At 41.5% G+C, this 27,502-nt stretch overlaps 1 protein-coding gene across 23 annotated transcripts in view; it reads left to right on the plus strand.

The window, feature by feature from the left end:
• Window positions 1-27,502, plus strand: part of LOC146771979 (uncharacterized) — a 149,921-nt gene that overhangs the window by 17,106 nt on the left and 105,313 nt on the right. For 2 of the 23 annotated variants that reach the window (XR_014975143.1, XR_014975141.1), the window contains one exon: window positions 7,912-11,004. The exons of the other annotated variants lie outside the window; for them this stretch is intronic. The gene's annotated coding sequence lies outside the window, so the exon portion shown is untranslated. Of the gene's footprint in view, window positions 1-7,911; window positions 11,005-27,502 lie in introns of those variants that run through there. 23 annotated transcript variants of the gene reach the window in all.

Consider the following 27,502-nt stretch of genomic DNA (forward strand, 5'->3'; position numbering starts at 1 on the left):
ACACCTTAAGTCCTTCATCAGCCAGATGATTCAACAATGTTATAGTGTCCGTTACACAGGCCTCGCGAGTCTTCGGCGCCACAAGTAGGTCGTCGATATATTGTACTAACACTGAATTCTCAGGCATCTCTAAACTTTCTAAAGATTTCTTCAGTATCTGATTAAAGATTGAGGGGCTTTCTGTATACCCCTGTGGAATTTAACTCCAAGCCAAAATACGCTCGCCAAAACGAAATGCAAAAATCTGCTGGCTGTCATGGTGCAATGGAATGGAAAAGAAAGCATGGCATAAATCAATTACTGTATACCATTCTGCGTCATGGGGAATCTGATACAGAATCACAGATGGATTCGGTACAATGGGACAACATGGCACAACAATTTTATTTATTTTTCTCAAATCCTGTACTTTCCTGAACTTGCCATTTGGTTTTTTCAGTCCCATAATTGGGGAATTACAAGGACTACTCATTATTTCCCTTAAAATACCTTGTTTTATCATTTTCTAAAGTATAGGGGTAACTCCTTCAATTATCTCAGGTGTCAATTTATATTGTGGAATATTCGGATAATTTATTCCCTCTTTTACTGTTATTTTTACTGGGTCTACATTTCTCATTAGTCCCACATCTTCTCCCGTGAAGTCCCAGACTTCTGCCTTTACAGTTTGTTTCAATTCTTTGGGTAGGTCATCAGGATTAACTACAGCATAGGCTTCAGTAACCTCTGTTTCTCTGTTTGCCATGGTCATCTTATACAACACATCTTCATAAGGGGTCTCAAATGCTATACCATCAGAAGTACAGAATATACTGCAATTCATTTTGTACAATAAATACCTTCCTAACAAATTCACAGGACTGGTATCGCACACAACAAAGCGGTGCATTTCAGAAAATTTCCCTATGCTAACCTTTACAGGTTCTGTCAGATACGTTTTAATCTGTCTGTTGGATACACCAACTACTTGAATCGTTTCATCCTAACAGTTGCTCTAGTAGCACCAGTATCTACCAGGAAAGTAACATTTTCATTATTTATCTTTCCATCCACAAATGGGCCTGTCTGGTCTACTTCTAGAGTTGCGCCAAGTACGCACTCTTCTCCCTCCCTTCGGCACCGTCAATAACCTTCTTCAGAATCGCTTGCATCGCGTTGTAGCCAATACTGCGAAACAGCGTTAGCGCGCAGCAGCTTAGTTACCTGTTCTTCATTGTAGAATCCTGTTTCATTACTATATTTCTGGGAGCTTTTGCTCTGTGGAAAAGGTGGTTTTGGCACCTGATTCTGTTGGGTTACAACCTGCTGCTGTCGCTGCGGTTGACCACTCACCTCATTCTGCACCTGTGGATTCAATGACGTATTTTCATTGTTAGTACAAGGAGGAAATTTACACTCAGATTTCCAATGCCCTATCCTACCGCAATTGTGACATGGGAATTTCTTTTTGGCTTCTTCTATGTTAAAATTTCCCTTACCTTTCCCAGGAATGAACTTTTTGAGACCTATGTGATTCGCTTGTTCCACTAACTGGGCTTCCTGTCTCTCTGCCACTTTTACTTGTGCCCACATTGCTTTTTCTTTTAACTTTCGTTGTTTGGCCTCAATATCATCATTGAAATATTTTGCATGTGTCAATACTTCATCTATTTTCTTGATTTGCCAATCTACAGTATGTTGTTTGATCATCTCAATAATTTCTGGACGTAGACCATATACAAATCTATATAAAAAATGACTCAAGTCCTTTTCGCTCAAATTTTCATCACCACTAAATTGTTTAAAGGCCAAAATCAACCTCTCATAGTAGGCATGTACCGACTCCTTACTTTCCTGATGAGTTCTGTCAATCTTTACCCAATCTGTTTCTTTAGGAGGTACTTTGTTTTTCAAAAAGACAATGACCTGCTCGTATTTCTTCATTACCTCGGGGTCTGGGGCTCCTGTCTTTGGATCCCTAGGATATTCTTGTGTGGTCCAATTTATCATAAGTTCACATTCCGTCCATAAATCTGCTGGTACTATTATGTCAAACAGGCTGTTTAGATCAATCCAAAATACTTTGGACAATTTTACAAATCTGTCCACCTGCCTATACCACTCAACGGGTTTTTCACGTAGTCGAGGGAAATCATTTGTGATTGACAAAATATCTTGTCTAGTCCATGTGACATGTACATATCCTCCTCCTGGAATTTCTCTCATAGGGCATTCTGTTACTACCTTCTCCTTTTCTCTAACAGGGAAAGCTGCAAAAGTTTTGTCTAAAGCATCATCTCGTTTTCGATACCATCTGCTTCTCCATTTGTCCACATCTCCCCATTTCCTCAGCAGGATAATTATTTCCTAAATCTGACTCATTCGTCCTGTGGTATTCAAATTTCAATATCCTTTTCAGTGAAATCTATTTGATATGGTTTCTGTAGGGCCTTTACCTTTTCAATGTCTATACCCATTTCATTTGCTACTTCTTCTAATCTTTCATGGAGACTTTTTGCTCTCCAAGTTATGCTTTTACACAGAAACAGCAACTCCTCATCCTGGTAAGTTTTTAACTTCTCTGTGGGAATAGTTGCTCTCCCAACTCTTCCAATACCATTCATAGTTTGGCTACATCTATTGATTGTGATTCTTTGTCTTTTCTCTGCAGACTTCTCAACCATTCGCTCAGTTCTTCTGAAGATGGGCCTACTGGTTTCTCTACATTAGTTGGTTCTAAGTCCCTTTGGGTTTCAAATACTGATTCCATCTTCACAGTAGGGCTTTCTGCTACTTGGGGTTATTTGAGGCATTTGGCTCCATCGTACCCATTGTCTGTCTCCATTGATTCTCATTTGAGCTCTGCCTTGATTTTTCAATTTGTTTATTACTGTTATAAGGAACCATTAAACAATGTTCACTATCCTTCTGTTTGTCAAAAATAGGCATTACAGGGCCTATAGTCACTGGAACAGTTACAGCTTCTAAATTTTTGGTTAATTCTCTTATCTTTTCAGTTAATTCCAAGGTTGTTTTTGCTAACTCTGCTGAATTTTCACTACTCATTTTATCATCTGATTTTCTCTCTATTTCTCCCATTGTTTTACTTTCCCCTAATTCTTGAGGTACTTGTTCTGTCTTAATGACTCGCAAAGTTTCTCTCATTGGGGCACTTGGTGTCAACATTTCAGATTCTGGTTGATACGGAGGTGGATTTTTATAAAACATATCATCAAGAACATCATCCTCTAGTTCGTTCACTCCATACCCCTTTGGTTCTAAATTATGTCTTTTTTCTGTACATTTTTTCCCTCCAACTCCTTCAACCATTCTTACAGGAAACAACCCATCGGTCATACTCGCATTCCGCCACCTTCTCATTTGCTCATCATGAGTATCATGCCCGTATCTGCCAAACATGTATTTATACCTTCCACCACTCCTCTGCCATGCATCTCATTTTCCCATTCTGTCAGTGCTTCAAACTGTGTTGGTCTAGGTCTCGGTTCTAGATTCATCATTCTTTCTCTCAAATTTCTCAAAACCGCTAAATTAAACTAACCATGCTCTGGAAATGCTAAAACTCCGTCACTCCTGGTATATTTTACCCAATTGTCTAACCAAATACAAGTGTGATATCCGTATTTCGCAACCATAAAGGATGCAGGGGTTTTCGTTGGGGGAAGCAACTGTCCTTCCCTAGTCACAATCGGTTTGTCCTTTTTCAACCACTTCTTGATTTTTCCAAACCAGGACCTTTTCTCTTTTTGAGGTGGATCGTAATACATCATTTTGTCTTTTCGTGTATCACTAGTCTCTCCTTTACAACTATTCTGTTAGTTTAGCCAATCGTAGCGCGACTCACACTAACGCAGCAATCCGGAGTGTTTACGTCACTCTGTAATCCTCCACTCCTAGCGCGACTCACACTAACGCACCAATCCGGAGCGTCTACGTCACTCTGTAATTCTCCACTCCTAGCGCGACTCACACTAACTCACCAATCAGGAGCATTTACGTTTCTAGCTGACTGGCCAATCCCAGCGCGGTCTTTCTGATGTCAGCAGCCACTGCTCTTACTCCGGCTTCTATTGACCCCTCCTTTACAAAATTTTCTCGATAAGCTCTTTTCGCTTTTTCTAACTTACAAATCTGTTAGTAACGACATAAAAACGCCACCATTGTCCGCTTTGCTAACCAAGGATAGTTAATGACCTTTCTCACAAGAATTCTGTCTTTCCTGGGAGCAGCGCTTACCTCTGCCCTACTACGGAATCGCTACTTCCGTTGCTAAAGTAGCACATCCCTCTACCTTACCCTTCTAACAAGCATTAGCTAACCGTTTCTCCAGAATTAAGACACCTATTTGGAGACCCAATGCTCCTGAGAAATAAAACCAGAGTTTCACGATTAACCCGAATGCTATTTCATTCACGCACTTTCATACAGAAAATGTAGTTCATTCACACAGAATTCTGTCTTTCCCGAGAACAGCGAACAGTCTGTCCTACTACAGAATTATGACACTCATTAATAAAGTAGCACTTCCCTCTACTATATCCTTCTATCATGCTTAGGGAGCACCTATTATCTTTCTAGTGATAAGCGTTATCGGAGTGTCATCTGGACCCCTGGTACCTAAGACCAAAATTTCACAGGTGACCTTTGCTACCATATACTTCTTTCATACAGGAGATATCTCTAATGGCAACACACGACGATGTTACCGAATCGAACCCAGATAATGCATCGTGCAACTTCAATCGTCACACGTTTTCCCCGTGTGCCTCCAGGGCAACAACAATTTCGTCTTTCCCGAGAGCAGCACTTACCTCTGCACTTCTACAGAACCGTTACAAACTTCCGACTTCCTACATCCCAGAAGTCGTGCAAACAACATAGAACTCGACGCGACTCAACATAGTGTTAATACATATTCCAATACCTATCCACAATCAATAATCAATAAGCTATTTACAAGCAATAATCACCAAATCAAAACAATATAAACCATCATCCTGCTACCAAGAAAAACTGCTTCAGCGTGGAATTTCCTATCCTTCCTTCGTCACAAACCAGATACCATACTAACGCTTTCACTCAATATATTCATTGGTGGGGCCCATAACACCAACACTCACACACTCGTTTGTTCTGTTCTTACAGGAGAGATAGATGTTCCAAACGCTGGCGTGAAAAGAATATCTTATAATCTAATGAAATTCTATTTACATAAACATACACTAAATATCCTTAATCCAACACAACTTAATCCTGAATCTCAAGATATCCTTCCACTTAGTCGATGGATCAATTTACTTGAATTTGGAAAAGTGATTCTAATCCTTTTCATTTATATTCAGATGATAATAAATAACCCAACACATTTGCTTGATAATCAATAATATTTTTATCTAATAAATGCAAATGTTTTAAAGAATTTTTAATCAATCCACAGAACATCATAGTTACCTAATCTGGCTATTAGTCATCCTCTTAAGTCAATCAATTCGTCATGCAGCACGCTACAGTCCCAAAGATTGGTCTGGACCATAAACGTGTCCGCATCAATCAATGCCCATCAGTCTAAGAGTCCTCAGTTCATCAGGAAAATGGGCAGCAATTTAGTCTGTCAAAGATTCAGGGAAACAGCTGTCCTGCAGTGTCATCGTCCTCTCCATCAGCATAGCGTCAGGAAACAGGAAAAAGAGCGACACAACTCACTATTCTACCGTCTTTTTATAATGAAATTAATGATAAAATGTAGCAAAAGTCAGTTTTAGGCTCTTCTGATTGGTTGGTTAAGATCGTCCGTTTCGGTTTCCCAAAGTCTATGATGTCACACTGTCAGACATGATCCATCCGGTTTTGCTAAGATTGTCCATTGTTAAAGCTCTTGGCAGTAGTCCAGTCACGACCTTGTCAGTGGTACAGGCTGTGTGGGTCATCTTGAGGCCACTTGTTCAGGAGCCTGGATCATGCGCACTTAGTCGGAAACCTCGTGGAATGGTAGCTGTTTCGTCATGTCCATGGGTCGGCCATTTTGTCATAGGCCAAATTGGTCAACTTAAGCAAAACAAACACAAAAAGTAATTAAAACATGGAAATAACGAATAAAATGTTTAACCCTCACTATGTGTGTGTAATTATCTAGCATATTGGCGACATTTAATGCGTTTATACTCACCCAATGATGTCATCTGGTGCAATTACATCACAAAGGCAACATATACCATGTAATATTCTATTTTTCTAGTGTTAGCATGCATACGTATATTAGTTTACAAATTATTTTAACCATGCAAATCCCACGTGTAATTCATACATTAGTAGGGTTGATTAGATAGCACTCCATCAAAAGCAGTCATGCAACACAGGGCTGCTTTTAAACTGAGCTGCTTTTAAACTGACCTCAGGCTTCAGCAGGGCACACATGCAAGTGCAGAAAGGCTACTGCCCTCTAAACTTCCATGCCGTAATATATACTAGGGACTTAAAAGGCAGTTTAATCCCCCTGCCCTATTATGTACTAGGGCCTTATAGGGAGCTCATGCCAATCATAGGGGCACTGTAACACATAGTGTACCCTAGAGAATGCAGGTGTTTTCACTGGATTCTAAGTGTTTTCTCAGCATAGCACTGGCCCCGGGCCTGATTAGGCAGAGCCCTGGGACAGTCAGAGTTAGTTACCACCAGTACCGGTCATCATGAAAATGGGGGTACCCAGGGGCAAAGTGCCAATCGATCCTTTGATAACATACCGTAAGTCAAGATCCATTAGAGACATCCAAGTGTACAGTTACACTGGTACACAAGGTTGAAAGGAGGGTTGGCTGAAAGAGCAATGTGACTTTTACAGGCAAGGAATATGTAAAGCACGAAAGGGGAGGGGCAACTATAAGACATATAGTTTACCAAGAGGCATAATACATACCTTCAATAAGTTTATACATGAAGCAGTGACTATTGCATATATGTTTTACTATGTCCATGTAGTTTTCTGATATGTGTGTACAGCCATTTGTCTGTTGAAGAAGAGAGTACTGAAGCAGTACAGGGCGATAAACCTTCATTTTTTGTCATTTGTTTGAAATTGACAAGATCACCAGGAGTATATGAGGTGGATACAGAGAAAAGAAGCTTTGATTGGTGGAGTTAGAGTATAATATTCTTTTTCCCAGCAAGTCTCCCTGGGGACTCATTGAGGATGAGGAGCTCCATGTGCACATCGACTGATGTTGGCATTGACTTTATCGTCTTTTTGACATGTGACACAACTCATGGTTAAGAGTTGGATATATTGTTTTCCCAAGGGTATTTTATTTGTCAGTGTCCACATGTATATTGTTTTTATATACCTAGTTTGTTTGTCCTGTTAGCTATGTTATGTATTGGTGCATGCTTATCAGTCAGTCACACCAGGGACATTTTAAGGATTTTGGGGGCCCTGGGCCAAACATATTTTGGGGGCCCCTGTTCACAATAGCTTTGAATTCACTGTCCATTTTACGTTCATTCACACCCTTGCTATGTCACGCAATATTTAATGATACTTTCAAAATGTATGAAACAGTAAAAGAAAGAAGAAAAATGAGCTGTAATTACTTACATTACATTTTATAGTGATTATGTTACTTGAATCCACACCTGAAGACAAATGAAGATCAGTGGGGCCCTCTGGTTGTGCTAGACCACTCTCTCAGTCACTCTAAGTATCACATATAACATTATTGAAGTAGGCCAGAGTGATGTTGTCCCATTTTCTAGCAAAATTCTGTATCCACCTGTCTAGATTCAATCAATGTATTATTCCATGATATTATTGTTCATTCATTTCAGCCTGAGGTATAGAACTTTCTATGCATTTACTATTTTCAGTGCTGTTCTTCTTACCTTCTTTCTATTGTTAACATTGGTTCTTTCTTTCCTCAGACATGCTCAGAACATCACCTTTAACATTTTACTGGTGAAATTCAAATTGTTTCAGGCCTTAACAATGTTGATTCTGGGACGAACTTTATTGCATGGGCTGACAGCAAACAGTAATAAATACAGAAAAGCATTGGCGTTCAACCTTCTTCTGCGTGTTCTGTGCAATAGGTGGTTGTTTGGATGATATCATATACATCATGGTGCATAGGTTAAACGGAACATGATTGAGCAATTATCCTTGTTGGACGTCATCTTGTATCTCTGCAAATCTTGTTACCTACACCTGACCTGTGCAGTAATTGTGTTAAGGAGTTCTATTTTAATTTTGAGGGACTGAACATAAATGCTGCTGGGTTTGGAAGTCTTGTTGAAGGCAATGTTTGCTGCCTGTGTCAAAGGCTTGAATTAAGTTTCAATGATAAGTAGAAAGTTATAGACCATAGAACGTTATAGGCTTTTGTGAACTGCTGACAATACTTTTATGATGCTCAGATGGACCCTATTTATGATTTACCATTTTCCTTGTCTACTCAGTCTTGGAGATGCCTGCAAGGCATCCATGCTGTTTTCCTGAATGGTCAGGCCCTCTTTGGTTGTTGTATAGTTGGAGAAGGATGAAATAAGCAAGATTGAGTACAAGAACTCTATGCTGTTGGCTTGAATTTTGACAATGCTGTTTGTCACATAGAATACGGTTTTGGTATTTTCTTGCGAACATTATTCAAAGTGATTTTGTTCTTGGGTCTTCTCCCCATTTGTCAGTTTTTCTTGTCATATAATGTCAAATGCTATAAGTTCACAATGTGCTGTGATTCTAGAGCATCTAGGGGTATTTTAGGTGCAGTTTAGGTTGTAGAAGTCAAACATCTTAATGCAGATGATTTTTAGAAAAAGGAAAGTAAATGTGTTTCTATGAATATTTACTTAGATTCAATGAATACCAAAAATGTCACTATGTGTTTCTGCAAAATAAAGCTTCTAAGTCAAACCTTGGAGCATCTCTGTACAATATTAGGCACCTGTAAGACACTACTTAAAGTATGCATCTCTTTCTGGATTTGCTAGCAGCAAACTCATTAACCAGATCAGCAAATTCTATTTCTTGGAGCATTTCTGACTCAATACTCAGCAGAGCCAGAGAATTGAGTCTGGCTTGTAGCATTCGATTACAGAGCTCATTTTTTATGAGCTTCGACTTTGAAAAGGACCTTTCACCACTACAGTTTGTGACCATTATCGACAAGAATATTCGCAGTGCAATTTCAATGTTAGGGAAAGTGTTCTCTAGTTTATCAGTTTTTATTTTCCTGTAAAGACAAGTCATTGAAATTGTTTCATTTTTGTGTACAGGATAATGTTTGAACTGCTGGCATTCCTTGATGAGATCAGATTTGTTCAGGTCTTTATAGTACAAAGAGGCAAGTTTTTCACACCACCCTTCGATTTCTTTGGTGTTCATGTTTTTTAATTCTATAAAGCAGCCAAACCAATTATTTAGGTCTCTATATGCTTCGCTTCGCCGTGTTAAACCATCAATCAGAGCATTCATGATCTGTAAGTATGCTTCTACTTTAAATTTGTTCCGCCCTTCAAGTACGGTGTCACTAGAGGGTTCTTCAAACCGAGTTTGTCTACTGCTTCGTTGTTTTGTACGCTTTCCAAAATCTCTGTAATGAGTATCAGGAGCTTTTGCCTTTGCCTTGTATTCATAGTCATCAAATTGGTCTCTCAACTCTTGGACATAAGACTTCAAAGATTGGATAATGTTGACTGCAACAGATAGGTTAACATCTTCTTTTTTTACAGTCTTGCTTGCTTCGTTGAAACGCATCAGTATGTCATTCCAGAGAATGGTCAAGAAAATGGTTTCCAGCTTGTCCATTTTTTTAAGGAGACTAAGTGCATCATGCATTGTATCTTTTGACTGAATGTGATCATTTGTCAGTGAATCAAGAGCAGCTTTAAGTCTTTCATAGCCACCACACAATGCATTGAGGGCATCTGCATGATCTGACCATCGAGTATCAGACAAGCGTTTTACAACCTTGTGATCTGGGCCTACAGAATGAAGTAGCACATCCCAACGATGAGTAGAAGCAGCAAAAAAAGTGTACAAATTTTAAACAAAGTCAAAAAAAGAAACAACCTGCAAGCTGCACTCAGCCGCTTTTATACCCACCAGGTTCAAAGAATGGCCAGCACATGGCACATAAACAGCAAATTCGTTGATCTCTTTCAATCTTCAGTTCACAGTCCGATGATGAAGGCTGGGGCACAGTGATAATGTTGCTTTGCTTATCTTTTAATATTTGAGAAATACTAGGCAACTTCACAGACGCATATGAAATATTTGGCATTACTGGCACACAACTTGTCAGGATTCATTTTTTATCAACTCTGAAAGGGTGAAGGGCTGATTCACACTGGAAGGATAAGAAGCAATGACTTTCCATTTTCTGCGTGAATTGTACTTATGCTTGCTGCATTGCCCCTTCAGAGGATGTATTGCCATTTCAGGAATAGGCACTTTAACCAATCGTGATAACATACTAGTTGGCAACAGGCATTTAGTGTTTGAAGCTTTGCCAAGCCAGCCCTATTTCTAAAATAGTGATTAGTAGTGGGTCTTTGCCACTGGGTTCAAGCAAGCCTGGCTGAAGACGGCTGAAATGCCAGAAACCGGTCCTAGGAAGCTTGTTTCCGGTCCAGGGAAGGCATATCTTGGCAGTTCGGGCTGGACTGTTCCCATGAGGCACAGGGTCAGACTGATTTGCATATGGCCATGTCTGAACTGGGGTGGCAGAGTGGGCTAAAGAACGGTGATGGATCAAACCCAGATCTGTTGACTGGGTGTGAGTGTTTGATTGGTTCTGATGCTCCGTCAATCACCACCCCCTTTTGTACCGAGTGGGTCGCAAATAGACCTACCCTATGAATATTAAGGAGGTAAGTCCCATATTGCGACCCACTATGATTCGCTGCCATCAGAGGAATAGTGGCCTGCGGACGTCAGCAGGCCACCATGTCTGTGATCGCTTTTATATAAAGCATTTTTTTGTAAACACAGCCCATTTTCCTTAAAGGAAAACGGGATGCGTTAAAAAAGAAAAAAAGGAAACGTTTAAGTTTCATTTTTTAAGAATAGGCAGTGGGACCACTGCCTGCTCTTAAAAAATATGTTTTCAGCCATTCGCAACGGGGAAGGGCAAATAGATTACCACCAACTTTGAGTTGGTGGTAAAGCGCAAATATTTTGCAACCACATTTTGGTACCAAAACATTCATACATAAAAATGCAAATGCCTTAAACCCGCCTCTTCCAAATACAGATTTGCAAGCCCAAATTGCAATTCGCTAACAGGTTATTGAAGTGCAGTTGGGGCTTTGTACATGTGAAAATGCCTTTTTGTGTTTGCAAACGGCCTGATTCTGCAAATCGGGCCGTTTGCGACCACAAAATAACTTTCTACCTCTAGCCCTAGATTCTTAAGATAAAGTCTAATGTTAGCTTTGATAAAATGTTTTAAATATATCTACCCTCCTAGACATAAAAAACATTAAAAACAATGTCATGATGCTGGAACAAATATCTGATATGTAGCTTTATCAAGAGCATTGTGATGTTACTCCCTGGTATTCTAGGCTAATTGATTTACAGTTCTAAGCAGTAGCGGCTCGTATAGGAGGTGCTGCGGGGCAGTCGGGCAGGGCGGGGGAGGGGCAGGGTGGGAGGTAGCAAACAAGGACTTTGGACGGAACGGAGGAAAGTAATTATTACGTTCCTCCGTTCTGTCGTGTTTGCTACGCCCCTCCCCCGCACCGCAGCACACCCTATACAAGCTGCTACTGGATCTAAGTCAGACAGGACTAGGGTTGCCACCTTAGCAAGAGACACATAACCCTCATTTGTTGTTGTTCTAAGAGTCTGCAAACGCCCAGACATGATACTAAATAGGGCTTTAACCAAAAGCGCATGTATTTATTTGTAACAGTACTTTTCTGCCTTTGTTTACTTTAATTATTAGCCAGAGATCAAAGAAGCTCTAGAGCACGTTTAAAAGGGTATTTTCTGCGTATATTTACTGTTTGAAGTACGTACAGATGAGTGCTAATAATATTGGGTTTAGGGGCCCGATTCACAGAACTAACTTAAGACAAAATCCTAAACTTACTACCATTTTGGTATTCACAAAAGGCACTTACTCATTTTGGTATTCAATGAGCAAGTGCCTTCTGTGAATACCAAAATGAGTAATTTACTGGTTTTGAGTAACTTACTGGCGCCATGTATGGTAGCGGAATATGGGGGATAGTGGACCCGATTCCGCTCCAGGTTGTTGAGAATACCTTTTTGAAGTTTATCCTCGCGGTTCCTAATAGTTCCTCTAGTTTTAACTGCCACACTGAACTGGGTCTCTCTTTTATATCTGACCTTATTAAGCTAGAACCCGTACTGTTATGGCACAGGGTATGGTCAAAAGATGAACCTAAGCTTAATAGAGATATTTTGTCAGATGTTATTAAGTTAGATGGATGCATGAGGATACCGTGGCTCAGATATGTACGTAATTTTTTATCTGATATGGGCAAATTAGAGTACTTTTTAAATCCACTTACTACCTCAGCTATTTCCAGAAAGGATCTTAAAAAAGAATGCCTGACACACCTAGAATCCTTAAGATGTGCTGTGGAGGTTTTAAAACCAACTGTCCTTCAACATGAATTAGTTTTAACTACTTTTAATATTCAACCCTATTTGACTTATGTACTAAATAATTTTGACCGTTTTTTACTCTGTCGTTTTAGATTTAATATCTTTCACAGATTGGTCAGTTTTCCCACAATCAACGACTGGTCTCATGATTTGTCCCCATGCCCCTGTGATGAAACCTCTCCTCAAAGTACCATGCATGTTGTATTGTTTTGTCGTTATTATATCCATGATAGGCGAACTATATTATTGCCCTTCCTAAAGATGATTGGACATCGTCAATGTCGCCGTGCACTGTATGAGATCCAATGTTTGGATAATCACCTTTGTGTTGCAACAGTCATTTCTTATTTGAAAAAAGTGTTTTTTATTAGAAAAAGGATGATCTTATAATGTATTTTTAAATACCCTTGGGCATTATGCTCTTCTTAACCCAAGTTTTTATGACTTTCATGTATTTGTTGTATTTTATTTATGTACACTTTTATGATTGTTTTTGCTTACAATCGAATAAAGTTTTTCTGATTCTGAGTAACTTACTCATCTTGAGTAACTTACTCATTTTGGTATTCACAGAACGCACTTACTCATTGATGAGTAAGTGCCTTCTGTGAATACAAAAATGAGTAAGTGCCTTCTGTGAATACCAAAATGGTAGTAAGTTTAGGATTTTGTCTTAAGTTAGTTCTGTGAATCGGGCCCTAGGTGATTTTTTGCTTATTTTTTTAAAATAAAATATGGGTGGTGCTGATAAAAGAAACTGCCAGGTTGCTACCCTACAAAGGACGCTATGGTTGTGGATATAAGGAAACTTTTTTTCCTGTATGACTGCACACTGTATTGGTGAATGCGTGTCCAACAAAAAAAATAAAAAGATCGATGACAGAACTTCATATGCAAACCTATGGTAAAATACAGAGAGTCAGCGACACACATGTAGAGTCAAATAGAAAAAAATATATATCAGGCAGATTGACACACAAATCCTTATAGACAGAAACATACAAGGGAATACGGACACAACTTGGCTTGGTAGAAAGTGAGAAAAATATATACTGGTAAAGAAATAACACGGCCAGCTCTACAAACAAGCAAATAAAGTGTCACTATTATATTATAATATGAGATAACACAGAGACAGATAGTTATTCACATTAATAGTCAGAGAGAGGCCCACAGAAGGATAGATTAACAGATTAGTTTCCTACTTCACGGACCCACAACTTCGTTTTATATGCATCAGACATCCACAGGTGAAAATACTTTGAGCAACAAAAGATATGTTTCAATTAACAAATAGTGGGTTTGTTTAACGTTTACACCTTCAACTGTGCCGTTATGCCTACCTTGGCAGTTTTGCTGGCTTTAGAATTCCGGCCCAGTGCCCTGGGCTATTTAGACCGATGATGTCAAGGCCAACACCACTGCCTAAAGCAGTGGCGTAACAAAACTTGAGGGCCCCCCTGCGAAGTACATAGAGGGGGCTCCCCCTACGGCCCGGCCCACCACCGACCTCTTAGCACCACAGCCCAAAAATCTGATCTATTTTGATTTGAAAGCTCCAACATTTAATGAAATGCTTCTATATTGTCTTGATCAAAGTTCTAATAAGAAAGTGGGAAACACTCTTAACATATATAATACCCCATTTGTAACATTGCAACAGTAGATTATTTAACTAAGACAGCAATCAGAGCAATGCCGAGGAGCAATCCTATTATCTCAGGAACTGCCTATTGCTAAAGAACAAAGAACAACCATGAAGGGTCTGAGTTAGAATTTATATTGATGGACAAAACTTGAAACTTTGAAAGTCTAACCTAAACCTGCAATTTCACAGACTCGACTGACAATATACATGAGTACACAAGCTATAAAACATTATCTTGCCAACTCCAAGAGAAATAAATGCAAATTATCTGCATGCCACACACTTGTGACTGTCAAACGTTGTGCATGATAATAACGTCAACTGAGGAAGCAATTTCAATCTCTACCATCATGTCTTTATGAGTAAGCAGGACAAGAACAGGCAAGCAAGAGGCTGAGGATAAAAACTGCTTGGATGTTTCTGAACATTGGTGCAATTGTTTCTCAGTTTGAAGTTATTATTTCTATTGTAAGCAATGCTAATTACAAGATTTAAGGCCAACGTATTACAAGCAAGTGCAATCAATAAATAGCACAGAATGTAGAATAAAAACAAACCATATCAGCAAGTACCTAATTACAGAATCTATACAAACTGTAGTTGGTAAAGCAAAGGAAAAAGTGCAATTACTTACAAAGTGCATAATAAAGCAATCACATTCCAGCAATATACAAAAAAATCAAGCATGTTTTGTAAAACAATCCCCCTTTCTTCTTGCATCAAGGTGACCCTGGGTCTTCCCTTGTCTGTATCTCCAGCGTTTTCCCATGTTTGTGTCAATCCATGAATCCTAGTGCAGGTGTCTCCCAGTGTCCGTTTATGTCTTCCAGTGTCTTCCCTTGTTTGCATCTCCTAGTCTTCGTGTCTCCCAGTGTCTCTTCGAGCCTCCCAGTGTCTGCGTCTTCCAGTGCTTGTGTCTCCCAGTGTTTTTCCACGTTTGTGTCTATCCAGGAATCCCAGTGTAGGTGTCTCCCAGTGGCTGTGTATTGCAGTAATCATGTCTCTAAGGGTCTTCCTCTTTCTATGTCTTCCAATGTGTGTATCTTTCAGTGTCTTCCTTTGTCTGTGTCTCTCAGTGTTCGTGTCTCCCAGTGTCTGCCTCTCTCTGTAAATTCCAGTCTTTGTCTCTCCCAGTGTCTCTCAGTATATGTGTCTTCCAGTGTTTGTGTCTCTCAGGGTCTTCCCTTCTCTGTGTCTCCCAGTGTTTTCCCATGTTTGTATCTATTCATGATCCTAGTATAGGTATCTCCCTGTGTCTTTCAGTATTCATGTCTCTTTCTCAGTGTCTTACCTTGTCTGTGTTTCCTAGTGCCTGTATCTCCCAGTCCTGTGGTAAATATTTTCATTACCGGGACTGAATTTAATTCGGAATTCTTAATAAAATAGCTCAGGAAAATAAGAGGCAGAATCCGTGGTATAAGAGGTTTCTAAATGGGCTTTATTTCAAAAATGGCCGACTCGAGTCGCGGCCTTCAGGTTCCGTCACCACGGGGGTTCAGGAAGTGAAGTACGATACTTTATTGACAAGAAATTGCTTTTATAGAACATACATTACAATGAAACAAATGTAGAAGGCGTAATAATTGATAAGAAAAGAGATAAAACATATACGTAACCGAAAATGGGCGTAATAAGGAGTAAAAAGAAACATGATTGGTTATGATGTCATATATAGGTGGATCTATAAGATAATACTTGGCAGAGATGCGCGCGCAGCAGCATGACGTGTGATTGACGTGCAACTAGGGGGTGAAGGGGACTTGACATTTAGCTCTACATGTGGAGACAAGAAGTCTGGGGGGTCAAGTCAACCTAATCCCAAATCATATCTAACATCCTATGTTTAAAGAACTATGTTATCCACAAGGAAGGACTCTCGAACAGAATCTATTCTATACTGACTGTGTGTGCGTGCACAAGCGTCTAAGTGTCTATGTGAGAGGCGAGGGGCAGAAAACTTTCCATGGTAACAGGGCTATGAATTACTTGCAGGAGGACAGAGAGGCCGGGCCCTTTGCTCGGTAGCTGAAGGAAATGTTTACCTAAACTACTAGACAGGAATGCATCGGCTGAGGAGCAAAGTAGATAATTCGAAGGTGAAATACAGTTTCTTGGCAGGCAGGCAAAACTGGCCGAGGCAGGCACCGTTAGCTGCACAGGGAGTAGGACAAAGTTCATGGATACAGATGCGAGCTCAAACTGAAGCTGTCAGAGGCAGAGAGCAGGGAAGAGCTTGATGGCAGAATCGGGCCTACTCGCCTGAACTGTAAAAATGGAGCAACTGAGCCATATAAAGTCGGTGGCCTTTCATACTTAGGAAACGAATATCCAGCCCGTTCATGGCGGATCTGACAGAGGACATGTTGACGGTGGACGCACATGTGTTTGCGTCATCAAAACTGGAACTGGAGGGAACATACATGTACTTGTAACATGCACATAGAACCGTTGGGGTCCAAGATAGGGGACATAACTGATCATGAAAATCCATATTTCCACATTCCCTCCTTGTCCCCTACTTGCCCATCAAGAAACATCAATCTTCATTAATCCATCGATTAGTTCATGGAGCATCATTTCTTCTTCTTTCTTCTTCCGGGATCTTGGGTGGAAACCTTGATGTGGAATACACGATGTGGCACACAGGCCACAAATCGCTGGTCCACATTGCAGGCATAAGCAGCAACTGAATAGTATAAGAAGGCCAATACCTAGGAAGGATAGAACTCTCCATCCCCAGGCTGATATCACACTCCAAAACCACCCAGACCAAGTCCAAGTGCCTGGATTCTCGTGTATCTGGCTCACAATCTTATGAAGGCGAGTTATAGCTTTATATACAGATGGCGAATTTTCTGGTATGAATACGCAGCAGCTTGATCCGATGACCCTACAAGCTCCGCCTCTATCGGCCAGGATGACGTCAAGGACAAGACGATTTTGAAGAACAACAATTCTCATCGCAGATTGTTCCTCTGTCAGATTACCTAGGGCGGCAATAGTTTCATTCACTACAGCTTCAAGTGTCTTAGTTAATCTACGTATTAGCTTACTATTGGAAATCGTACCTATATAAGGGAAGATGCCTTTATTGAAATCTACATACTTGTCCCATGCCGTCTCAGTATAATCGACAACTGGGAGATCTCTCCGCTCTCTATTGTGTACTAAATGAACATTTCGGTAATAATCAGGAGGAGCTAGGAAAACAGGTGGCAGAAGGAATGCAACGTAACAGGTACCATCCCAATCTAGAGGCAGACGCATATATGCGGTCTGACCACATATAAAGTAGGAATGGCGAGAAGCTCTAAATGAAGATTTGCCTTGATCACTAAATTCTACTGTAGTAGTGCATTTGCTATGGCCCATATGTATGGAACCAACTTTTCTTACACATAATTCACCCTTAACTGGAAATACTGACATGGTGGGCAGAATTAGCTCAACTTCGGATTCGACATTCAGAATCATAAGGTTAGGTGTAAAATTACCTAATCTATACACTTCATTTTCTAGATCAGTTCCTGTTCTACTGGGGTGACCCTCCTTATCAGGGTGACAGACTTTGTATAACACTATGTTCAGATTTCCCCATATCCAATGGTCTTGATAAACTGCTGTGTCTGAGTCTATGGAATTTATTAAACTAAACCATGCTCCACAGGAGCCATTATGTGTGAACGGATGTGGGAAGAAAGGCAGAACTCCCTTCAACTCCTGATAGGGAGGGAGTCGGCCACATACCCAACAATTAGTAGCATTACTAGTCTGATGGGAATGATGTAACATACTAATGAAAGTGTTATTACGCAGCGCAAGTCTATAAGACAGTTCATGTGGGGGTAGGTCACTAAAAGAATGTTCATCAGTTATATTGAATACGTGTTTAGAAATAGGATAGTACATATGCAACAATATACTTGCAGTTATTATTATAAAACTCAAGAAAAACAAAATTAATAATGTTACTATACAGTGGCTACGCAGTGCTTTACAATATGCATGTCGTTTCAACATTGTTCTCGATTGTTCATGATTCAGACCTAAGGGATACATGTCGTAGACAGATTCAACCGCTTCACCTTGGAGAGGACTTAAACAATCAAATCGTCCGACGGCCTGGGTCTGAGTTTTAATTTATAAAGGTCTGTGCTACTGGCCTCAGCCAAAGGTAGCTTTGAGTCAATGGGTGAAGACACACGAGGAGGGCTATTTATATCAGAAGGAAGTCCATGAAATTTCTTGATGTGACTTGAATGCACCCACCCCTTCCTGCCCTCGATCTTCACGGCTGTCCTTGTGGTGAGCAGGACCAGTTTGGGCGTCTTCCACCTGGGCTCCAGCTGAGTCTTTCGGTCAAAGTTCCTCACAAGCACGAAATCCCCCGGAATTACGTCATGGGGTTTCACCTCAGTGTTGTCAGGAAAGGCTGCAGCTACCTGTGAACGACAAGATTGTAGTGCAGACATCAAGGAAGCCAGGTAATCTGTCAGCATATTACAATCAACATCAGTTATTTTACGGGGTATAGGCGTCCCCCACATATTCGGCGGTCTGCCAAAGATCACCTCATAAGGGGATAGCCCTGTTCGAGAATGTGCTACCATTCTCATGTAAAAGAGTGCAACTGGTAAGGCTACTATCCAGTCGACACCTTTCTCCCTACATATTTTTGACAATCTGATTTTCAAAGTTTGATTATGTCGTTCCACGAGACCTGCTGCCTCGGGGTGTCGGACACAATGAAACTTCCACTGATATCCTAGCAGAAGTGAAACATGTTTCATCAATTCGGATGAGAAAGGCTGGCCGTTATCTGAATAGACAACACGTGGTAAACCATACCGTGGGAAGAATTCTCGAACCAACTGTTTGGCAGTAGTCGGGGCAGTGTAATCTGATACTGGGTACGCTTCAGTCCAACGGGAAAGAGCACAGACAACTACGAGAACATATTTGAATCCTCGACATCGTTCCATCTGGATGTAATCCATCTGGAGGACTTCGAAAGGGTGATCAGGAGGCTGAAATCCACCCTGCTCTACGGGAATGCTTTTTCCTGGGTTAAACTGACAACATATCATACAGGTACGGACTTTTTGTTTAGCTGCTGCTCGTAAATGTTTGTTGAACCAAATGTGTTGAATGCTGTCTAGCATAGCTTTCTCTCCTAAATGCGCCGGACTGTGAATAGTAGTTATGATTGCTTGGACCATAGAATCAGGAAGGAATCATACAGATTTCTCCTTTGTCATCCATCCCTGATCTGTCTGAATCCCTCCTAGTTCAGTCCATTTCTTTATTTCCTCTGCAGTAGCATGTGTCTGTATGTCAATTATGTCAAGTGCGGGATCCTTAACCGTCATACACTGTGTTGGTGTCGGAACTATTGGCTTTGTCATGTCGGATGTGTGAGTCTGAGCAGTCTGTTTAGCTGTTCTGTCAGCTAAATCATTGCCTTGAGAAATGATATCAGTAACTTTCGTATGTGCTTTGCATTTCATAATTGATATAGCAGTGGGCAGATGAATTGCGTCTAGCAGAGCATGAATGAGGGACCCGTGCTGAATGTGGGTACTGTGAGAAGTTAAATAACCTCTCTCTCGCCACAGCACCCCGAAGTCATGTACGACTCCGAATGCATAACGTGAATCAGTGTATATATTAACTTTCTTATTTGTGGCTTGAATACAGGCTTGTGTCAGAGCAATAAGCTCTGCTGCTTGGGCTGACAAGGTATCTATACAGTTTGTTTCAATGACTTCAGTATCTGTTGTGACTGCATACGCAGCCACTAAATCTCCTGTACTTGTTCTCATACATGAACCGTCTACATACAACGTCAGGTCTGGATCTAACAATGGAACGTCTGTCAAGTCTTGTCTGGGTTTCGTTGTTATTGTAATAACTTCAACACAATCATGAGCTAGTGGGTCTGTTCCAATTACAGGTAAAAGTGTAGCAGGATTCAGTGTATTACAGCGTCGGATCTCTATATGTGGCTGAAACAATGTCAATTCATAACCGGTCAGTCTTGCTATGGTCAAGTGTTGTGTTTGCGTTCGGTTCACAAGAACCTCTACTGCATGTGGTACTTGTACTGTCAATGGATGTCCTAACACTATGGCATCGCTTTGTCTGATTGCTAAAGCTGTTGCTGCCACTGATTTCAGACACGCAGGCAAAGCCTGAGCTACGGGATCTAATGTACTGGAGAAATAAGCACATGGCTTGCGTGATCCTGCTTGTTCCTGAGTGAGCACTGACAAAGCAGTACCTTCACGTTCTGTAACAAAGAGTGTAAAATGCTTATAGTAACATGGTGTCGCCAAAACAGGTGCTTGACATAGAGCTTTCTTTAAGCTTTCAAAAGCTAGTGTATGTTCCTGAGTCCAAGGGAGGACAGTCGATGTGGCTGCCTCCTGTGTTGTCAACTGAATGAGTGGTTTTGCCAGAAATGCATATTGAGGGATCCACTGCCTACAGTATGAAGTGAGGCCTATAAAAGCCCGCACCTCCTTTTGTGTCTTGGGCATTGGCATGTTAGCAATTAACTGAATGCGGTCCGGTGTAAGCTGCCTTCCCTCCTTGGACAGCGAGTGACCAAGATAAACAACTCGCTGGACACAGAATTGCAGCTTAGAAGGAGACACCTTGTGCCCCTTGTCAGCTAGAAATCGTAAAACTGTCAGTGATGCTTTTTCACATTCGGACTCGCTTCGGGCGGTGATCAGCAGATCATCGACGTATTGAAGCAGTGCAGTGCAGACTGGCATGTGTATACTGTCAAGTTCTCGTTTCAGTGCTTGGCTATAGATGCTGGGACTTTCTGTAAATCCTTGAGGAGCGCGTGTGAATTTAAAGCTTCGTCCATTCAAACTAAATCCGAACAGATATTGGCTTTCTGGATCTATGGGGACGCTGAAAAAGGCATTCTTGAGATCAATTACTGTAAAGAACGTTGCTTGTGAATCAATGGCTGTCAATAATGATGAGATATCGGGGACCACAGGAAATTGCGGCACAATGCACTTGTTTAGTTCGCGCAGATCAATAACCAGTCGATACACTGGCGGGGCCATTGGATCAGTTCGTTTAAGAATCGGAATTATCGGTGAATTACATACATTGGAGTCGGTTTCCACTACCACTCCTTGGGCAATAAGCTCGTCAATGATTTTCAGTAAAGCCACTACAGCATCTGGTGGTAACTTGTATTGTCGCATTCGTGGTAGCACCACTCCTGCCTTTAATGTGACTCGGTATGGTGTAATGTTCATGCAACCAACATCAGTAGGGCCTTGTGCCCATAGATGTGCCGGTAAAGTCTGTAATCGGGGATCCATGTCTCTGGATACATAGTGACCTTTAAAATCACGTAAAAACAATCTTACTCCTTCCGGAGAACAACATATTATAGCCCCTAGAGCTTTCAATGTCTTTATACCTAACAAGTTTTCTGGGCATGATTTGGTAAGCAATAAATCTGTAGTTCGTGTCAAGGGACCAATCGTAAGTGGAAGTGGCTGTGATACTTCATTAACAATAGGCTTTCCTGAAAAACCAAGGGAAACATTTTGAGAGCCTGAGAGGGGTGCCCCTGGAACTTCACTACGTTTTATTGTTGTTCGACTTGCCCCTGTATCAAGTAAAAATTTTCTGTCTTGACCTAATAATTCACTATGCACATAAGGTCCTTCTTGATCCACTGGGATCTCAATAAGGGGTAAGTCAACTTCCCTCTCTAGGCTTGTTCATGCGTAACGTTGATACTCAGGGTATTCATACTGTGCGGTCTGATACATTTGTCGGGTTGTTGTTTGTGTGGCAGCAACAGGCAACGGTGGTGCAGCTGGCACAAACTGTATGGGCTGTTGTGAGACTGGCATGGACTGTTGCTGAGCTGGCATGGACTGTCCATGCTGCGGAGCTCCTTGTTCATTCTGATCCTGTCTGACTAGTCGTGGTCTCTCTTTTGCAATACCTACAGCTATATTACGTTTTAGAACTGGACAATCGTGTACATAATGACCTGGCTGTTTACAATAATTGCATGTCCCTTTTACAGGAACTGCTGAATCTCCGGAATGTGTCACACCCTTTTTGTGACCATCCGCTGGAACTGTCTGGGAAACTAGCATTTTCATTTTAGTGTCCTTCATACGTCTTTGTTCGTGTTCTTGTTCATCTCTAATTCTATTGTGATGATACTGTAACATTTGCAACATCTGTGACGGGGTGTTACCCTGCCATGTACTCTCGAACTTCAACACTCTATTCTTCACTTGAGGCAAGGAATTTTCCACTAATTTTGTCACAAATAAATGTGGATATGACTCACTATTTGCTTTTATACCGCTATTTATATTAAAACATTTTTCAAATCGGGCATAGAAATCACTAGTGTCTTCATCTTGTTTCTGTTTACAGGCTGAGATTGCACCCCAATCTTCCTTTTTCGTAGTTAATAAACGTGGCAGTACCTGTACTAGTAAACCTGGTAATGCTTTAACTTTATCCCCGAGCCCTGAACCTGCAGTTCGGCCTCTTTCTTCGGTCTCTAATGCTGTCCAGTCTATCTTTTGGTCTCCCACTTCCCACTCCTTTTCCTTAAGTTTTTCGTAAATGCCAGCAGGCAAGAGCACCTTTAATATCGTCATAATGTCAGGATAGGTATACTCTCCCATCAGTAACATGTCTTTAATTTCTCGGTGAAAACCCGCTGGGTCTTTATCATGACTGGGTACCACTTTCTTCATTTCTAACAATTCCAGTTTAGATATGGGTGTATATACAAATACACGGTGAAATAGATTGTCTTCGCCTTTTATTGGGTGCACTTCTCGTAAGGGATTCTGTCTATCCATGTAATACGGCGTTCTTTCCTTGTTGGGCAGCGAGAAAGGATCTGGGCTTACAAAAAGAATGTACTGCTTTCTTGATACTAGTATTTCTTTAATTAACTTATTACTAGAACCTCTCCATCTATTCGTGAGTAGTTCAGTTAATATATCAGGTAAAGGACCAGGATCGGAATGTTGATTCTTATATAATATAAGAAGTTGCTGAATCATATAGATTCCGGCTAGACGCTGTTCATCTGGGCTGAGGTTTAAAAACGTGTGTGCTACGGTCTCATCACCGTATTTTCCAGGACTGTCAATCCAGTGAACGGCTGACCTAGCTAGCTCTTGCTCATCCATAGAATCGAGGAGGTGGTAACCCCTTCGTTCTCGGAGTATTTTGTCAGCGGCTTGAAACGAATGTTCGGGAGACTTCAGATTTATTATAGGCGTCGGATAAGTTCTGCTATTATCTGGACATATGGAATGTATCGGATCAGTAAAACATCTAGTATTATTACAGGACCTTCCTCTACCTACATAGGCTATGGTGTCTGACTGTCTTACGGAATCCCCTGATTCGGACACTTCGTCTTGCTCGAACTCGTCTGTCTCCAATCTCTCTTCATGTATACGTTCTATTTCTTTCCTAATTTTTCGGCACATAGCTACTATACTTCCTTGTTTATCGTGTCTTCCGTCTGATATGTTCTGACTCCATTTCGTAAGAGTTTGCATTATTCCCGGGTCCACCCCCGGTCGGTCTTGATTTCTGATCACACAATTTACAAGGAAACGTAACAATTCCCCCTGTATTTCCACTTTCTGATATTCCATAGCTCTGTTAATGCATTCAGGGTCTTTCCCTGTTTGGACAAAATGATATATGCTATCTAGATGCATAGTCATTCCTGGTAGTTTTCCTAAAAACGATGCAGCTCGTCTAACACGTAACGATGCTAGGACCATTTCGTCCTCTTTGCCGGGCACCGGATCATATCTACAATCTATCATAAGGTCTTTAAGCATGCGGGGATTTACAAGTTTGGGCGTACGTGCATGCACTGATTCTTGAAAAGTAAGTTTACTCGTTCGGGGTGGCGTGGAATAAATGCTAGTAGCCCCTCCAGTGGCCCCCTCTGAGGTACTGGACGTGAAAGGATTCGTTGAACGTGCTAAAGCAACTACAGGTGTGGACACAACTGTAGAATCGGTTGCGGGGACAGATGCGGAAACAGATGTGCTTGCCGAAGCTTGTGTCGGGGCTAGCTGGTGTACAGATGCAGACACCTGATCTTGATGTTGAACCCCCCCAGCAGACGGTCTATGTGGTGCGGGGTTAGCATACTCGGGAGCTGCGTCATCTAAATATGAGGAAAGAAAAACATCTTCTGCGGTTCTGGGATGTCCTTTAGGATGTACCTTTATAGGAAACAATGGAGGTGGCAAGTCTTTTGGTATGGCCGTATTAGCTTTAGGCAATCCTTCGGCCAGGAGGGGGTACATTCCTTTTATAAGGGCATTTCTTTGTCTATCAGTTTGTTCTGCTTCTACTCGTATCCCTTCTTCAATCAACAGATTTTCTCGGACTTTATTTGCACTCTCTTTACTTCTCTCTTCCTGTCTTAATGCTTTCTCGGTACGTCTATGCGATTCTTTACGCCATAATTCAATAGCGTCTTTCTGTGACTGTCTGGCTTTCCTCTTCCACAACTCTTCTTCTACTTTCATAATGCATTCTGCATCCCAGGTCCCAGCTACGGGCCATCTCTGATTTTCTGGTAACTCTTTGGTGTAGTCCACCCATAAATCAAGAAATAGTATGGCGTCCAAGCCATGTTTGTGATACATGAAGTGCCCTGGAGTGTCCCTAGGAGGAATAGGAACGGCTTCTTCGAGTACCCCTTTTCTAGTAGTGATCTGTCTTAACTTCGAAAAAAGCGGCATATTGACAACTGATCTGATACTTAATCTTGAACACTTTGTCTTGAACACACTTAGTACAAAAAGCACAATAATGAACAGTCATTCATACCACAATATGCAGGACGTTTTTAACACATTAGACATTAAACATTAAACATTTTGTGTCCTAAAATGACCAACAATGATGATCGTCTGCATGACTAAATCACCAAGCATAATTCTTGACCATAACTGAATACTTCGGAATACTTGATATACTGCTAAACAGTACAGATACACTGCTATAACAGTGCAGACCGGATTTGTGTACCCAAATCCGTCTTGACCGGCACAACCTATGTGCACGTCAGAACGCCCCCCCAGCAATGGTACTCACCGGGTAGCTCGAAACGGAAGGCCTCGGAGAATGGACTGGACTCAACGACTGCGGACATCGGACCCTCTGGACATCGGGACTTCGAAAACCTGGTGGGCCTCTGTATACCTCGGATCTTGCTCTCTCAGCTAGGCTCTGGTCGGGATACTTCGCACTTCTCACCGCCTCGTCTGGGTTGATCGCAGCCTCAGTCGCCCCCGCTTGACCGGAGGGAGCTACAGGAAATCCTGCTGGTACGCGTTATGGTCCGTCCAGCTGTGGCAGGAGACCGGGCCTGCAACGCACCGCCGGCGCGTGAGATGAGAAAGTGTCCCTATTCGGGCGCCAATTATGTGGTAAATATTTTCATTACCGGGACTGAATTTAATTCGGAATTCTTAATAAAATAGCTCAGGAAAATAAGAGGCAGAATCCGTGGTATAAGAGGTTTCTAAATGGGCTTTATTTCAAAAATGGCCGACTCGAGTCGCGGCCTTCAGGTTCCGTCACCACGGGGGTTCAGGAAGTGAAGTACGATACTTTATTGACAAGAAATTGCTTTTATAGAACATACATTACAATGAAACAAATGTAGAAGGCGTAATAATTGATAAGAAAAAAGATAAAACATATACGTAACCGAAAATGGGCGTAATAAGGAGTAAAAAGAAACATGATTGGTTATGATGTCATATATAGGTGGATCTATAAGATAATACTTGGCAGAGATGCGCGCGCAGCAGCATGACGTGTGATTGACGTGCAACTAGGGGGTGAAGGGGACTTGACATTTAGCTCTACATGTGGAGACAAGAAGTCTGGGGGGTCAAGTCAACCTAATCCCAAATCATATCTAACATCCTATGTTTAAAGAACTATGTTATCCACAAGGAAGGACTCTCGAACAGAATCTATTCTATACTGACTGTGTGTGCGTGCACAAGCGTCTAAGTGTCTATGTGAGAGGCGAGGGGCAGAAAACTTTCCATGGTAACAGGGCTATGAATTACTTGCAGGAGGACAGAGAGGCCGGGCCCTTTGCTCGGTAGCTGAAGGAAATGTTTACCTAAACTACTAGACAGGAATGCATCGGCTGAGGAGCAAAGTAGATAATTCGAAGGTGAAATACAGTTTCTTGGCAGGCAGGCAAAACTGGCCGAGGCAGGCACCGTTAGCTGCACAGGGAGTAGGACAAAGTTCATGGATACAGATGCGAGCTCAAACTGAAGCTGTCAGAGGCAGAGAGCAGGGAAGAGCTTGATGGCAGAATCGGGCCTACTCGCCTGAACTGTAAAAATGGAGCAACTGAGCCATATAAAGTCGGTGGCCTTTCATACTTAGGAAACGAATATCCAGCCCGTTCATGGCGGATCTGACAGAGGACATGTTGACGGTGGACGCACATGTGTTTGCGTCATCAAAACTGGAACTGGAGGGAACATACATGTACTTGTAACATGCACATAGAACCGTTGGGGTCCAAGATAGGGGACATAACTGATCATGAAAATCCATATTTCCACAGTCCCTCAGTGTTCATGTCTCCAAATGTCTTCCTTTGTCTGTGTCTCTCAGTGTTCATGTCTCCCAGTGTCTGTTTGTGGCTCTCAGTCTCTGTGTCTCTTAGTGTTCTTGTCTCCCAGGGTCACTTGTCTGTGTCGCCCAGTGTTTTCCCATGTTTGTGTCAATCCATGAATCCTAATGTAGGTGTCTTCCAGTGTCTGTTTGTGTGTCACAGTGTCTATGTCTTCCAGTGTTTGTGTCTCCCAATGTCTCCCAGTGTCTGTGTCTCTCAGTTTGCGTGTCGCCCAAGGTCTTCCCTTGTCTGTATCTCCCAGTGTTTTCCCATGTTTGTGTCTCTCAGTGTTCGTGTATCCCAGTGTCTTCCTTTGTCTGTGTTTTCCAGTGTTTGTGTCTCTCAGTGTCCGTGACTCCCAGTGTTTTTCTGTGTTTGTGTCTTTTAGTATTTGTGTTTCCCAGTGTCTGTATGTGTTTACCAGTGTCTGTGTCTCTCAGTGTTCGTGTCTCCCAGGGTCTCCCCTTCTCTGTGTTTCCCAGTGTTTGTGTCCCCCAATGTCTTCCCTTATCTGTGTCTCTCAGTG

This window comes from Triturus cristatus, unplaced genomic scaffold (assembly GCF_964204655.1).
Source record: "Triturus cristatus unplaced genomic scaffold, aTriCri1.1 SCAFFOLD_168, whole genome shotgun sequence".
NCBI lineage: Eukaryota > Metazoa > Chordata > Amphibia > Caudata > Salamandridae > Triturus > Triturus cristatus.